Genomic DNA, 15217 nt, shown 5'->3' on the forward strand with positions numbered 1-15217 from the left:
CCCTACCGCCATTCGTACGTAGCCCCTGGTCACGTGCGCGGTCACACTGCTCACTCCGGCACACAGGTACTACACCAACGCAGCTCTCACCACGAACACGAGTCGGCCTGCCTGTTTGAACGCCGCTACACGTGGGGCTTAGAAGGAGCGACATGCTGTCACTGGCCGGGGCAGCTGTCACTTACTAGCCGAACATTTGGACCTAAGTTTCCTGCACAGTCTACTTCCAAGCCGTATGGACTTCTTTTCCTGGTAAGAATTTTATGCATTGAAAAGCTTCTTAGTATACCACTTGCATTAATTCTGAATGAGCACTTGTATGTATTGTTACAGCGTTTGCTTGATGGACTGTTTTACTCATGGACTGTTACATTTGATCCTTTCTGAATTGGGATATATCAGCGCTAACACCTAGATATACACCTGTATATCATTTTTCACGTAGTTTTCTGTTTTAAACAATCCTGGGTGGTGATTGTTTGTGTTCGCAGCAGGTTTATTAACTCGATTAATTTTGTAATACTTGGCGCCACTCGGCATTTTTAAATGCTGTATTATACTCCAGAGCTGCAATCACTATTCTGCTGGTGCAGTCACTGTGTACATACATTACATTACTGATCCTGAGTTACATCCTGCATTATACTCCAGAGCTGCGCTCACTATTCTGCTGGTGCAGTCACTGTGTACATACATTACATTACTGATCCTGAGTTACATCCTGTATTATACTCCAGAGCTGTACTCACTATTCTGCTGGTGCAGTCACTGTGTACATATATTACATTAATGATCCTGAGTTACATCCTGTATTATACTCCAGAGCTGCACTCACTATTCTTCTGGTTCATTATCTGAAGTGTTTTAATAAAAGAAAAAATATTATAAGGAAATATATTCCTGGGCAAAAGAGGGGAGAAGCCAGCGCTGCCTAAGGTTAAGACGCAATACATAAAGTGCAAATGCACATATTGATTTCTAACTGTATTTTCAAAATGAGACATTTAGCAAACAATTGATCAATTCTTTGAGCCACCCCGCCACTTCACGGCATTCTCATAATGGGGCAGTCCTACACTACGTTTTTTTATATTCGCTGTGCCATAAAGGCCTCCTAAATGAACTAAAAGGAAGACCACATTAAATGCAGACTGTACCTGGAGCATTACTGAGTCACCCCCATGGCGCCAGAGGAGGCAAGCGAGGATAAAGGTTGACCAGGTCCAGACAGACATTTCAGGTCCAACCTCCACACTGCCCATCCAGCACCACAGATAAAGAATGAGACAGGCTGAGACACATGTGCATAATTAAACAAAGCCTAGGGCAGGGCAGTGCTGCTGTGTGTGTACAGCTCAAAGAATTGATCAATTGTTTGCTAAATGTCTCATTTTGAAAATACAGTTAGAAATCAATATGTGCATTTACACTTTATGTATTGCGTTTTAACCTTAGGCAGCGCTGGCTTCTCCCCTCTTTTGCTGAAATATATTCCTGTTTTACAGTAAGACAATAAGTTACATGACATCTTGAGCAGAGGTTATAGATGTGTTGCCAGGAGAGGCAAATCAATAGGCATCTTGCTTTCACCCAAGCTATATGAAAAATGCACCAATAATGCAACCTGGCTAACAATGAAGGGATTTTATATATGTTTTTGCAAAAAATGCAGTATATGTCAATATGCTAAAAAAAAACTGTAAAAATAGATGACTATCATAACATCAAATCCTTCATTAATTGTGAAACATGCCATGTGGAATATTGATTGTATCGAAAGCGCTGTTTGTAGGATCAAATATATAAGATGCATCAGTCATGAATTGAAAAAAAGAAATTCTCAACACGTTTCCAACATTAATAAAAACAATATTGTGCACTCAGGAGCAAGACATTTTTTTAGAGCAACATGAGGGAAAATGGGATAGCTTTAGTGTTTTTGGCATAGAGAGAGTTAAACCTCCTAAACGTGGTGGTAGCCGGCAATATAAATTATACATGAGAGAAGTTTCCTGGATTGTCACACTAGACACCTAACAGCCTGAGGGAGTGAATTCTAAAACAGATACCATGTTTATTTATTGAATAACATTCTACACGATATTATTATATTATTGATGTGTTACGTCCACAAACACAGGTATTTATTGCTATATATATATTGCTATATATATATATATACACACACACACAGTATATCGTCTAGGGGGCACTTCCGTCTGTTTGTCTGTATGTCACGGAAATCCCAAGTCGCGATGGGCACAGTCAGAAATGGCAGCTCCCTACTCCCCTGCCGTCAGTGCCTCCTCCATACTCCCCCCCCCAGTCATCGCCTGCCACCCACATAGCGTTTTCGCAGTCCGTTAAACCGACTGCGTTACACCGTGGCATAACGCGGTGTAATGCACTCTGTTAACACTGCTCTTAACCCTGTGTGACGAACTTTTTACTATTGATGCTGCCTATCTCACCTTCCACCGATGCGCGCGAGTGGCGAGGCTGCCGCCAGCTTCCTTTCCCAGTGATACATTGCGAAATTACCAAGATGACCTAGCGGTCAATTCTTTTTTTTAACAGCGATATGGTGCCCACACTGCTGTATACTACATGGGCTGTGTTATATACTATGTGGGCTGTGTTATGTACTGCGTGACTGATATATACTACGTGGGCAGTGTTATATACTGCATGGGCTGTGTTATTTATTGCGTGGGCTGTGTTATATACTACGTGGCTGCTTTATACTATGTGGCCACTATATACTATGTGGCCGCTATATACTATGTGGCTGCTATATACTACGTGGCTGTGCTATATACTACATGGCTGCTATATACTACGTGGCTGTCCTATATACTACGTGGCTGTGCTATATACTACATACTACATGACTGTGCTATATATTACATGGCTGTACTACATCCTGCACTCCGAACCCTCGACATCCAGCACCCTGAACCCCCGAAATCCTGCGACCAATCAGCGACAGACGCAGTCCAGCCGCGAATTGACGTGGGATTTAAACCACGCTTCGCTGATTGGTTGCGGCCGGCTGTATATATACACACACATATATATATATCCCGTTCGTAATCAGTTTTCTGGTACTGAATATTTTTGCATAATTGGTACTTTGTTGCACATGTGTAGTTTTTTCCTTTAAAAGTCTCATTTCGCCTTGTAATCCATGCACTCTATGACTAGTGCCAGCAACGCGTTAGAGTGTTTCTTACTAACATCCGGAGATTTTATCTTTTTTGAAGGTGAATTAAAGCCTTGAAGAAATGTTAAAACAGAGGTATCTTCCTCCTACATATGTTTTTGTGGATTTCTCTGCAGGTCAGCAGCTTTGGACCCAGCACTCTGCAAGATTTATCAGGCATGCAACAACCCAGTACGGTGAGATCACTAATATGTGGATATGAACATGAAGACTCCATGACAATGATGTTCTTCTTCTTCCATTAGTGGTCCGTCACCTCTGCTCTCCAGGTTTGCTCTATCAGGGCTGAAAAAGTGGCAGGGTGGATGGATCTACATTTAATCCTTTCTTGTCTTGTCAGGACTGTGTACAATGTCATCCTTCAGAGGCTTCACACAGAGTCTCTTAGTATTCATGGAAGAGTGCAACAACCGACTGCACCTCACACCTGCCTCACTCTAGTGGTGGGGAACAGGGTTCCCATGGTAACACACAAACGTATCATCAGTGTATATAAGAAGTTACATAACAGGCGTCTGACACAGTATGATATACACAATAAATCTACACTGTATTTACAAAAAATATATATAGGCTGCACAATATAAAGTAGACAATATACACCAACACTATATATCCATATATATACTGCACAATATACAGTACCCATAGGTAAGATCCGTATGTATAGATGAGATAATACCTGTATATACAAACAATGCATAATATAAACTCTCAAAACATTATATATATATATATATATATATATATATATATATACACACACATATATATATATATATATATATACACATATAGATAAGCCACTATAAAATATACAAAATGGAGATGATTTTTCAATACTATCTATGTTAGACAGCCTTAAAGGGGAATTCTGGCTCTGCTGGCTTCTGCTCCTGGAGCGGAGTCTGGTATCCGCCACGTTGCATATATAATTGTCATGTGTCGTGCACCTGTCCTATTACTAACAATACATTATCAGTAGATCTGACATCACCGGCCCCGTTCACACTATTAGGCCAGGATCACACATGCGAGAAACACGTCTGTGTCTCGCATGTGAAATCCAAGCTCTGGCGCCGGCACTCCAGAGCGGAGCGTGCGGCTTCATGTGTTGCTATGCGGCCGCACGCTCCGCTCTGGAGTGCCGGCGCCAGAGCTTGGATTTCACATGCGAGACACAGACGTGTTTTTCGCTTGTGTGATCCCGGCCTTACAATATGACTAATTTATCAAAGTGGTTCATCATGTTTGGTAAATCTGGGGCAGCCCATCATTGTCAAAACTAACAGGATAAGGTTGCAATATTTTGCAGCACAGTGTTTTATTTAGGCCTTGAAGACTTTCCAGCAAAATCACATCCCTTTATCATGGTGCAGAAGCTTCTAAAAGTAATATATATGATGCAAATCATGAAAGAAAGACTTTTGGCAAAAATTGCACTAATTCTGGCACATGTAGCATAATACATAATGTATGTTCCAATGTACACACAATGCATCCAATGTAATATACACGACTCACCCACACGATGCACACATACACACAAATGATACAAAGCACAATGCAATATAAACCAGCCCTATAATATCCACAATCCATATTACAATATATACCGTATTTTTCAGACTATAAGACGCACCCAGGTTTTAGAGGTAGAAAACAGGGAAAAAAATATTTGAAGCAAAAAAAAAAAAAAAAGTGGTAAAATTGAATAACATACTATTATATGTGGTGTTATTATATATAATAGTATGTTATTATGTTGGTAGAAGATGACGCTGCAGGACCAGTGTGGTGTCTGTAAAGTACTGTATGAAGACGCTGGAGGGTGAGTATAAGAATGGTGGCATAGGGCTTATATTTAAAGCACCACTCCAGCACTGAAAAATAATACTGGAGTGCTGCTTTAAGATCCCATTGGGATAACTAACTCCCAGCATGTCCTGCAGAACCTATGGCATGCTGGGAGTTATAGTTCACCACAGGAGTGACAGAGTGCTTTAATGTGTGTTGTAAAGACTAACCTTTTAATTGTGGCAGCCAGCCACACCGTGGTGAGATAAAGAGCTGGAGCATCCCATGACTGCACACACAGAGCTCTCCCTCTTGTTGACTCTCCACAGCACAGGTGATAAGAGGAAGCCTGCAGATTCTAGTGCGGTGTCTGAAGGACCTGTGATGATGTCAGAAGAGGGAGGGCTCTGTGCTGCCATGTGATGCTCCAGCCCGCCCTCTTCATGACATCACACAGGTCCTTATGCCTCAGCATCCAGCACAGCCCAGGCAGGTATGCAGCGATCTTGTCTCCTCTGGCCCCTGCTGCTGTCCCCTCCTCCACCAGACACACAGATCTCCCCAGCTGCTGCAGGAATCCAGCACTGGGGAAACCATGTGTGTTTCAGTGAAGGACTATTCATTTGCTGCTCCCTGCTCACTGGTCAGCTGACAGGTGGGCGGGGAAGCAGCTAATGAATATTCACTGCACTTTAATCATCCGGACAATGTGGTTTGCCCATGGCTGGATTCCAGCAGTGGGGACATTTTTCTGCCTCCTGCAAGTCGGATCACAGTGTGATCCCAATTGCTGCTGCCGCCTCCCCACATGTTACATTCCGACCATAAGACACACCCACACTTTCCTCCCAAATTTGGAGGAAAAAAAGTGCGTCTTATGGTCAGAAAAATATGGTACATGCACATTGTTTTGTGGCTTGTATGGTGTATATAGCAATCTACACAATTTACATACCGTATATACTCGAGTATAAGCCGAGATTTTCAGCCCATTTTTTTGGGCTGAAAGTCCCCCTCTCGGCTTATACTCGAGTCATATACCCGGGTGTCGGCAGGGGAGGGGGAGCGGGGGCTGTGTAGTCATACTTACCTGCTGCGGCGCGGTCCCTGCAGTCCCTGGCTTCTCCGGCGCTGCAGATTCTTCCTGTACTGAGCGGTCACATGGCACCGCTCATTACAGAAATGAATAGGCGGCTCCACCCCCATAGGGGAGGAGCCGCATATTCATTGCTGTAAATGATCGGTGCCATGTGACCGCTCAATTACAGGAAGAAGCTGCAGCGCCGGAGAAGCCAGGGACTGCAGGGACCGCGTCGCAGCAGGTAAGGGGAGCGCAGCGCAGCGCTATAATTACCTGCTCCTCGCTCCGGTGCGGCTCCATCTCCAGCGTCCTCTAGCAGTGACGCTCAGGTTAGAGGGCGCTGTGACGTAGTCAGTGCGCGCCCTCTGCTGAGCGTCAGTGCTGGAGACGGAGCCGCAGAGGAGCAGGTAATTATTGAAAGCGCCGGCGTCCTGAGAAGAGAGGTGAGTATGTGATTTTTTTTTTTTTTATTGCAGCCGCATTCTATATGGCACAGCATTATAAGGAGCACCTATGGGGCCATAATCAAAGGTGCAGAGCATATATGGCACAGCATTATAAGGGGCATCTATGGGGCCATAATCAAAGGTGGAGAGCATATATGGCACAGCATTATAAGGAGCACCTATGGGGCCACAATCAAAGGTGCAGAGCATATATGGCACAGCATTATAAGGAGCACCTATGGGGCCATAATCAAAGGTGCAGAGCATATATGGCACAGCATTATAAGGAGCATCTATGGGGCCATAATCAAAGGTGCAGAGCATATATGGCACAGCATTATAAGGAGCATTTATGGGGCCATAATCAAAGGTGCAGAGCATTATATATGGCACAGCATTATAAGGAGCATCTATGGGGCCATAATCAAAGGTGCAGAGCATATATGGCACAGCATTATAAGGAGCATTTATGGGGCCATAATCAAAGGTGCAGAGCATTATATATGGCACAGCATTATAAGGAGCATCTATGGGGCCATAATCAAAGGTGCAGAGCATATATGGCACAGCATTATAAGGAGCATCTATGGGGCCATAATCAAAGGTGCAGAGCATATATGGCACAGCATTATAAGGAAAATTTATGGGGCCATAATCAAAGGTGCAGAGCATATATGGCACAGCATTATAAGGAGCATTTATGGGGCCATAATCAAAGATGCAGAGCATATATGGCACAGCATTATAAGGAGCATCTATGGGGCAATAATGAACGGTGCAGAGCATTCTATATAGCACAGTTGTATATGGAGCATCTATGGGGCAATAATGAACGGTATGGAGCATCTATTTTTATTTTTGAAATTCACCGGTAGCTGCTGCATTTTCTACCCTAGGCTTATACTCGAGTCAATAAGTTTTCCCAGTTTTTTGTGGCAAAATTAGGGGGGTCGGCTTATACTCGGGTCGGCTTATACTCGAGTATATACGGTAATTAAATTGCATTTTATTACATGAAATAAGTGTTTGATCACTGACCAAGCAGCAAGAATTCTGCTCTCACAGACCTGTTAGTTTTTCTTTAAGAAGCCTCCTACTATGCACTCATTAATTGTATTAATTGCTCCTGTTTGATCTCGCTAATGTATAAAGGACACCTGTCGATACACACAATCACATTCCAACCTATCCACCATGGCCAAGACCAAAGAGCTGTCTAAGGACACCAGGGACAAAATTGTAGAACTACACAAGGCTGGGATGGGCTACAGGACATTAGGCAAGCAGCTTGGTGAGAAGGCAACAACTGTTGGCACAATTATTAGAAAATGGAAGAAACCACAAAATGACTGTCAATCTTCCTCGGTCTGGGGCTTCATGCAAGATCTCGACTAGTGGGGTAAGGATGATCCTGAGAAAGGTCTGGAATTAGTCCAGAATACCACAGAGAACCTGTTAAATGGGCTGAAAAGAGCTGGGGCCACAGTCTCAAAAACTACTGTTAATAACACATTACACTGTCATGCATTAAAATCCTGCAGGGCACACAAGGTCCACCTGCTCACCCAAGCCCATGTCCAGGCCTGTTTGAAGTCCACCAATGACCATCTGGATAATCCAGAGGAGGCATGGGAGAAGGTCATGTGGTCAGCTGAGACCAAAATAGAACTTTTGGGTATCAACTCCACTTGCCATGTTTGGAGGAAGAAGGATGACTACAACCCCAAGAACACCATCCCAATCGTGAAGCATGGAGGGGAAATATCATACTTTGGGGAGTTCTTTTCTGCAAAGAAGATGGGACGACTGCACAGTATTGAAGAGAGGATAGAAGGGGTTATGTATCGCAAGAATTTGGCCAACAACTTCCTTCCCTCAGAGCATTGACGATGGGTCATGACCTGGTCTTATAGCATGACAATGCCCCAAAACACACATCCAGGGCAACTTGGTAGTGACTCCGTAAGAAGCATTTCAAGGTCCTGGAGTGTCCTAGCCAATCTCCAGACCTGAGCCCAATAGAAAATTTTTGGAAGGGGCTGAAACTCAATGTTGCCCAGCGACAGCCCCGAAACCTGAAGGCTCTGGAGAAGATCTGTATGGAGGAGTGGACCAAAATCCCTGCTGCAGTGTGTGGAAACCTGGTCAAGAACTACAGGAAACATCTGACCTCTGTAACTACAAACAAAGGTTTCTGTACCAAATATTAAAGTTCTGCTTGGCTATTGTATCAAATACTTATTTCATGCAATACAATGCAAATTATATAAAAATCCTAAAAATGTAATTTTCTAGATTTTACTTTTAGAGTCAGTCTCTCACAAGTGAAGTGTACCTATGATAAAAATTACAGACCTCTCCATTCTTTGTAGGTGGGAAAACTTGCAAAATCAGCAGTGGATAAAATATTTATTTTCCCCCCTGAATATACGCACTGTCCACAAAACTAGATAAACAACACATGCAAAACCCACTATACAACATACACAATACACCTATATGGAGCGCCCCCAGACACGGGGCCACACTGTTGTGAATTCCGCTCTTGGGCTCCCTCCGGTGGTTGTAAGTGGCACTTTTGTGAGTTCTGCTCTTGGGCTCTCTCCGGTGGTTTTAAGTGGAATGGCTGCTCCTTGGATTTAGCAGTCAGCAGCTGCTTCCACTGATGGTCTATTCTGCTCGGCTATTTAGCCTGGCTCTTTCCTTCAGCTTGTGCCACTTGTCAATGGCTCCTGGTTGGATTCACATCTCTTTGGATTTCCCTGTTATCCTGACCAGTTCAGCAAAGCTAAGTCCTTGCTTGCTCTTTTCTGTCCACAGGTTGTGGACTTATCCGTTCTGTGCTTTCTATGTTTGTCCAGCTTGTCAGTATGAATTATTTCAGTTAAGCTGGAAGCTCTGGGAAGCAGATTTACCCTCCACACCTTTAGTCAGGTGTGGAGATTTTTGTAAACTCTGTGTGGATATTTTGTAGTGTTTTATACTGACCGCACAGTATTTCTTCCTGTCCTATCTATCTAGCTAGACTGGCCTCCTGTGCTCATCCTGGTTTCATTCTGTGTATGTCTTTTCCCTCTCCACTCACAGTCATTACTTGTGGGGGGCTATCTATCCTTTGGGGATTTTCTCTGAGGCAAGACAGTTTTCCTGTTTCTATCTTTAGGGGTAGTTAGTTCTCAGGCTGTGACGAGGTGCCTAGGGAGTGTCAGGAGCATCCCACTGCTACTTCTAGTGTTGTGTTAAGCTTAGGGACTGCGGTCAGTACAGGTACCACTTCCTTCAGAGCTCGTCCCATGTTGCTCCTAAACCACCAGATCATAACACACGCGTTCTTGGTACCGGGCCTCTCTGGTTCAGTTCTGAGGCTGTCGCGGTGGCTAGACCAGGTCCGCGACCCTGCTAAGGGGCGTCCAATAAAGGTGGTACAGTCTGTCAGGGATTCGTGACGCCACCTCTGGTGTTCAGTCAGGGTGACCGACGCTGCTGTGGGGTCCGCTGGGGTGATGGAATGGCAGCTGGATGGTATACCTTCCCACAGGTGAAGTATGTCCCCAGGGCTTCCCAGTAAGGTGGATGGTGATGGTGTGAGGTTCAGTCAATATCGAGGACACAAGGTTGCAGTCTCTTTACCTCTTTACTGAAGACTTCAGGATCCGCAATCCAGAGCACGCTTAACAGGGCTATCTGAGACCGGCTGGTCCGATGGGCACTTCCAGAATTCCCTTTGCAGGTGGAAATCGTTGCCTACCAATAGCGCCTGTGTGTTGTAGTGCTACCCTGCTCAGCATTCGGAATAGTCCTCACAACTTCTGTTGTCGTCCGTTCTTTCTAATGTGTTCCAGATGTTTCTAGTTCAACGTCCCCCAGGTATGTTATGGCTAGGACACACCCGTATGACGGGAAGGCCTGGAGGTCTTCCAGGACCCTAGAGACGCCCCACTCCCACTGTTGCCCCCTATGTCTTTGGAGGTGTTTAGGTAAGACAGCCAACCTATAATTAACTGTCCTGCGGAGTTTGAAGTAAGGCGTAGAGTCAGTTACTCCCTCTGCGTTCCGGCCACCGGCTACGCGCCTCAGTAGGATGTTGCCTCGGTCTCACGGCACGACTCCTACTGGCTCTCCTTTGTGCTTGATCTCGTTTCTCACTGTCTCACAATATCCTTCGCTTCGTGTCTCTTTCTTAGGATACCGCCGCTGGGTGTGCAGGCGCGGTTCCGTAACGTTCTATTCTGGTCGCTAGGTACCTGCCAGGTTCCCACGCCTGACAGGGACCCCCCTGTGTCTTCTCCCTGCAACACCCCCTGCCATGGGATGTTGCCTGAATCCAACCCAGTCAGCTTCTGACTAACTTTCTATCCAACCCCTAGTTTTACCAGTGTGAGGAGGGGCCCAATAAATAAAGCCTTTTTCTCCCCCTAGTGGCCGGAGTGTGAAGTGTAATGTGTGCTGGTGATACCTGATCAGTAGAATTCCTTCAGTGCCATCAGACGTACCATCACTCCCCTTAGTGGCAGAGTGTCATACTGCAACGACCAGATCTCTGGGGCGCTGCATATACATATAATATACTTATATAAACATTGCACAAAATTCACAAAACTATACATATATGCACACAGATATCACGTACAGTACAGACCAAAAGTTTGGACACACCTCATTTAAAGATTTTTCTGTGTTTTCATGACTATGAAAATTGCACATTCACACTGAAGGCATCAAAACTATGAATTAAAACATGTTTAACCCCTTTCTGACCTCGGACGGGATAGTACGTCCGAGGTCAGATCCCCTGCTTTGATGCAGGGTTCCGCGGTGAGCCCGCATCAAAGCCGGGACATGTCAGCTGTTTTGAACAGCTGACATGTGCCCGTAATAGGCGCGGGCAGAATCGCGATCTGCCCGCACCTATTAACTAGTTAAATGCCGCTGTCAAACGCAGACAGCGGCATTTAACTACCGCTTCCGGCCGGGCGGCCGGAAATGACGTCATCGCCGACCCCCGTCACATGATCGGGGGTCGGCGATGCGTCAGGATGGTAACCATAGAGGACCTAGAGACCTCTATGGTTACTGATCACCGGTGGCTGTGAGCGCCACCATGTGGTCGGCGCTCACAGCACACCTCCATTTCTGCTACATAGCAGCGATCAGCAGATCGCTGCTATGTAGCAGAGGCGATCGAGTTGTACCTGCTTCTAGCCTCCCATGGAGGCTATTGAAGCATGGCAAAAGTAAAAAAAAAAAAGTTAAAAAAAATGTGAAAAAAATAAAAAAAAAATATAAAAGTTTAAATCACCCCCCTTTCGCCCCAATCAAAATAAATCAATAAAAAAAAAATCAAATCTACACATATTTGGTATCGCTGCGCTCAGAATCGCCCGATCTATCAATTAAAAAAAGCATTAACCTGATCGCTAAACGTCGTAGCGAGAAAAAAATTCGAAACGCCATAATTACGTTTTTTTGGTCGCCACAACATTGCATTCAAATGCACTAACGGGCGATCAAAAGAACGTATGTGCACCAAAATGCTATCGTTAAAAACGTCATCTCGACACGCAAAAAATAAGCCCTCAACCGACCCCAGATCACGAAAAATTGAGACGCTACAAGTATCGGAAAATGGCGCAATTTTTTTTTTTTTTTTTTTTAGCAAAGTTTGGAATTTTTTTTCACCACTTAGGTAAAAAATAACCCAGTCATGTTAGGTGTCTATGAACTCGTACTGACCTGGAGAATCATAATGGCAGGTCAGTTTTAGCATTTAGTGAACCTAGCAAAAAAGCCAAACAAAAAACAAGTGTGGGATTGCACTTTTTTTGCAATTTCACCGCACTTGGAATTTTTTTCCCGTTTTCTAGTACACAATATGCTAAAACCAATGATGTCTTTCAAAAGTACAACTTGTCCCGCAAAAAATAAGCCTTCACATGGCCAAATTGACGGAAAAATAAAAAAGTTATGGCTCTGGGAAGGAGGGGAGTGAAAAACGAACACGGAAAAGCGAAAAATCCCAAGGTCATGAAGGGGTTAATTATATACTTAACAAAAAGTGTGAAACAACTGAAATTATGTCTTATATTCTAGGTTCTTCAAAGTAGCCACCTTTTGCTTTGCACGCTCTTGGCATTCTCTTGAAGAGCTTCAAGAGGTAGTCACAGGGAATGGTTTTCACTTCACAGGTGTGCCCTGTCAGGCTTAATAAGTGGGATTTCTTGCCTTATAAATGGGGTTGGGACCATCAGTTGTGTTGTGCAGAAGTCTGGTGGATACACAGCTGATAGTCCTACTGAATAGACTGTTAGAATTTGTATTATGGCAAGAACAAAGCAGCTAAGTAAAGAAAAACGAGTGGCTATCATTACTTTAAGAAATGAAGGTCAGTCAGTCCGAAAAATTGGGAAAACTTTGAAAGTGTTCCCAAGTGCAATGACAAAAACCATCAAACGCTACAAAGAAACTGGCTCACATGAGGACCGCTGCAGGAAAGGAAGACCAAGAGTCACCTCTGCTTCTGAGGATAAGTTTATCAGAGTCACCAGCCTCAGAAATCGCAGGTAAACAGCAGCTCAGATTAGAGACCAGGTCAATGCCACACAGAGTTCTAGCAGCAGACACATCTCTACAACAACTGTTAAGAGGAGACTTTGTGCAGCAGGCCTTCATGGTAAAATAGCTGCTAGGAAACCACTGCTAAGGACAGGCAACAAGCAGAAGAGACTTGTTTGGGCTAAAGAATAGTGTTGAGCCACCTCCCTAATGTTCGGGGTCGTCGAACAGGGATGTGTTCGATGAACTGTTCGTTAAACGTTCGACAAACACCGTCGAACCCCATTGAAACCAATGGCAGGCAAACACAAACACATACAAACACATAGAAAACACCTTAAAAGGTGTTCAAAAGCTGACAAACTGCTCAGAAGACAACAAACACATGGAAAAGTCACAACTACATATAGTCATGCGAAAAGAAAAGAGTTGGAGGAGTAAAAGGAGGAGGAGACACAGATATAGGCATGTCATGCCCTTCTAAAATCAAGAAAGGCTGGAGTAAAAATGTAAACTCACTCTACCAACACCCAGACGTCTTGACAAAAAAAATAAAAAATAAATATCTTTTAGGTAGAATGGCGGCGGGTTCATTCAGAACACTTTCCTTAGAAGACGTAGTGGTACCCCCGTTGGGAGTTGTGCCAAAAAATGAACCCAATACATTCAGACTAATCCACCATTTGTCATATCCAAGGGGCAGGTCAGTAAATGACAACATCGACGCGGAACCAAGTACCATACTGTTGTGAATTCTGTGGCAGAGCTCCCTCCTGTGGTCACAAGTGGTACTTCGGCTGATTCTCTCTGTGAGCTTCCGTTGGTGGAGGAGAGTGGTACTGCGGCTTCTGAGTTTCCTTCCTCGGGTGATGTGGTGAAGTCGTTGGGTGCTGCTCTATTTGACTCCACCTAGTGCTTTGATCCTGGCCTCCAGTCAATGTTCTAGTATTGGACCTGTTTCCTCCTGGATCGTTCCTGTGGCCTGCTGCTCTGCATAGCTAAGTTTTGCTTTGCTATTTTGTTTGCTGTTTTTTTTCTGTCCAGCTTGCTTATTTGTTTTTTTCTTGCTTGCTGGAAGCTCTGGGACGCAGAGGGTGTACCTCCGTGCCGTTAGTTTGGTACGGAGGGTCTTTTTGCCCCCTTTGCGTGGTTTTTTGTAGGGTTTTGTGTTGACCGCAAAGTTACCTTTCCTATCCTCGCTCTGTTCAGAAAGTTGGGCCTCACTTTGCTAAATCTATTTCATCTCTACGTTTGTCTTTTCATCTTAACTCACAGTCATTATATGTGGGAGCTGCCTTTTCCTTTGGGGTATTTCTCTGAGGCAAGGTAGGCTTATTTTCTATCTTCAGGCTAGCTAGTTTCTCAGGCTGTGCCGAGTTGCATAGGGAGCGTTAGGCGCAATCCACGGCTGCCTCTAGTGTGGTTGGAGAGGATTAGGGATTGCGGTCAGCAGAGTTCCCACGTCTCAGAGCTCGTTCTATGTTTTTGGGTTATAGTCAGGTCTCTGTATGTGCTCTGACTTCTATGTCCATTGTGGTACTGAATTACCTTATCATAACACCATACCTCCCAACCGTCCCTCATTGTGCGGGACTTTCCCGGATTTGACTCTGTGCCCCGCTGTCCAGCGCAGGACGCTCTCATCCCGGGAGACAGCAGGAGAACTCCGTCACACCCCCTTTTGTTAGGCCACGCCCCTTCCCATGTTCCTGAGTCTCTCAGCATCACTATTCAGAGAAGGAGAGAGAGGGGACACTTCTAGTTTGAGGTAACAGCCGAACACAGCCTGGGTGCTGGCGGCAATGTAAGCAGCAGACCAGTGTGAGTGGACTGGAGCTGCTAATTATAATGCCTGGCTAGTGGAATCGTGCTTGGAATGAGTGGGGCTCAGCAGGGAGGGACGGACACACTCACAGCCTCCCCCTGTTTGCCTCAGCTGCTCAGTGCTCACTGCTATGTTATCTGCAGATCAGTGTGAGTGAGATCTATGACTCACTGACAAGTCTGTCTCCAGTCAGTGCATTTGAGGAGGAGCAGCTGCAGCTCCCTGGGAGAGGGTGACAACACGATGCTATTGTGGCTGCTATTTCCCCCCTCCCTTCCCCCCCCCCCCCCGCA

Source organism: Ranitomeya imitator, chromosome 1, assembly GCF_032444005.1.
Source record: "Ranitomeya imitator isolate aRanImi1 chromosome 1, aRanImi1.pri, whole genome shotgun sequence".
Lineage (NCBI taxonomy): Eukaryota > Metazoa > Chordata > Amphibia > Anura > Dendrobatidae > Ranitomeya > Ranitomeya imitator.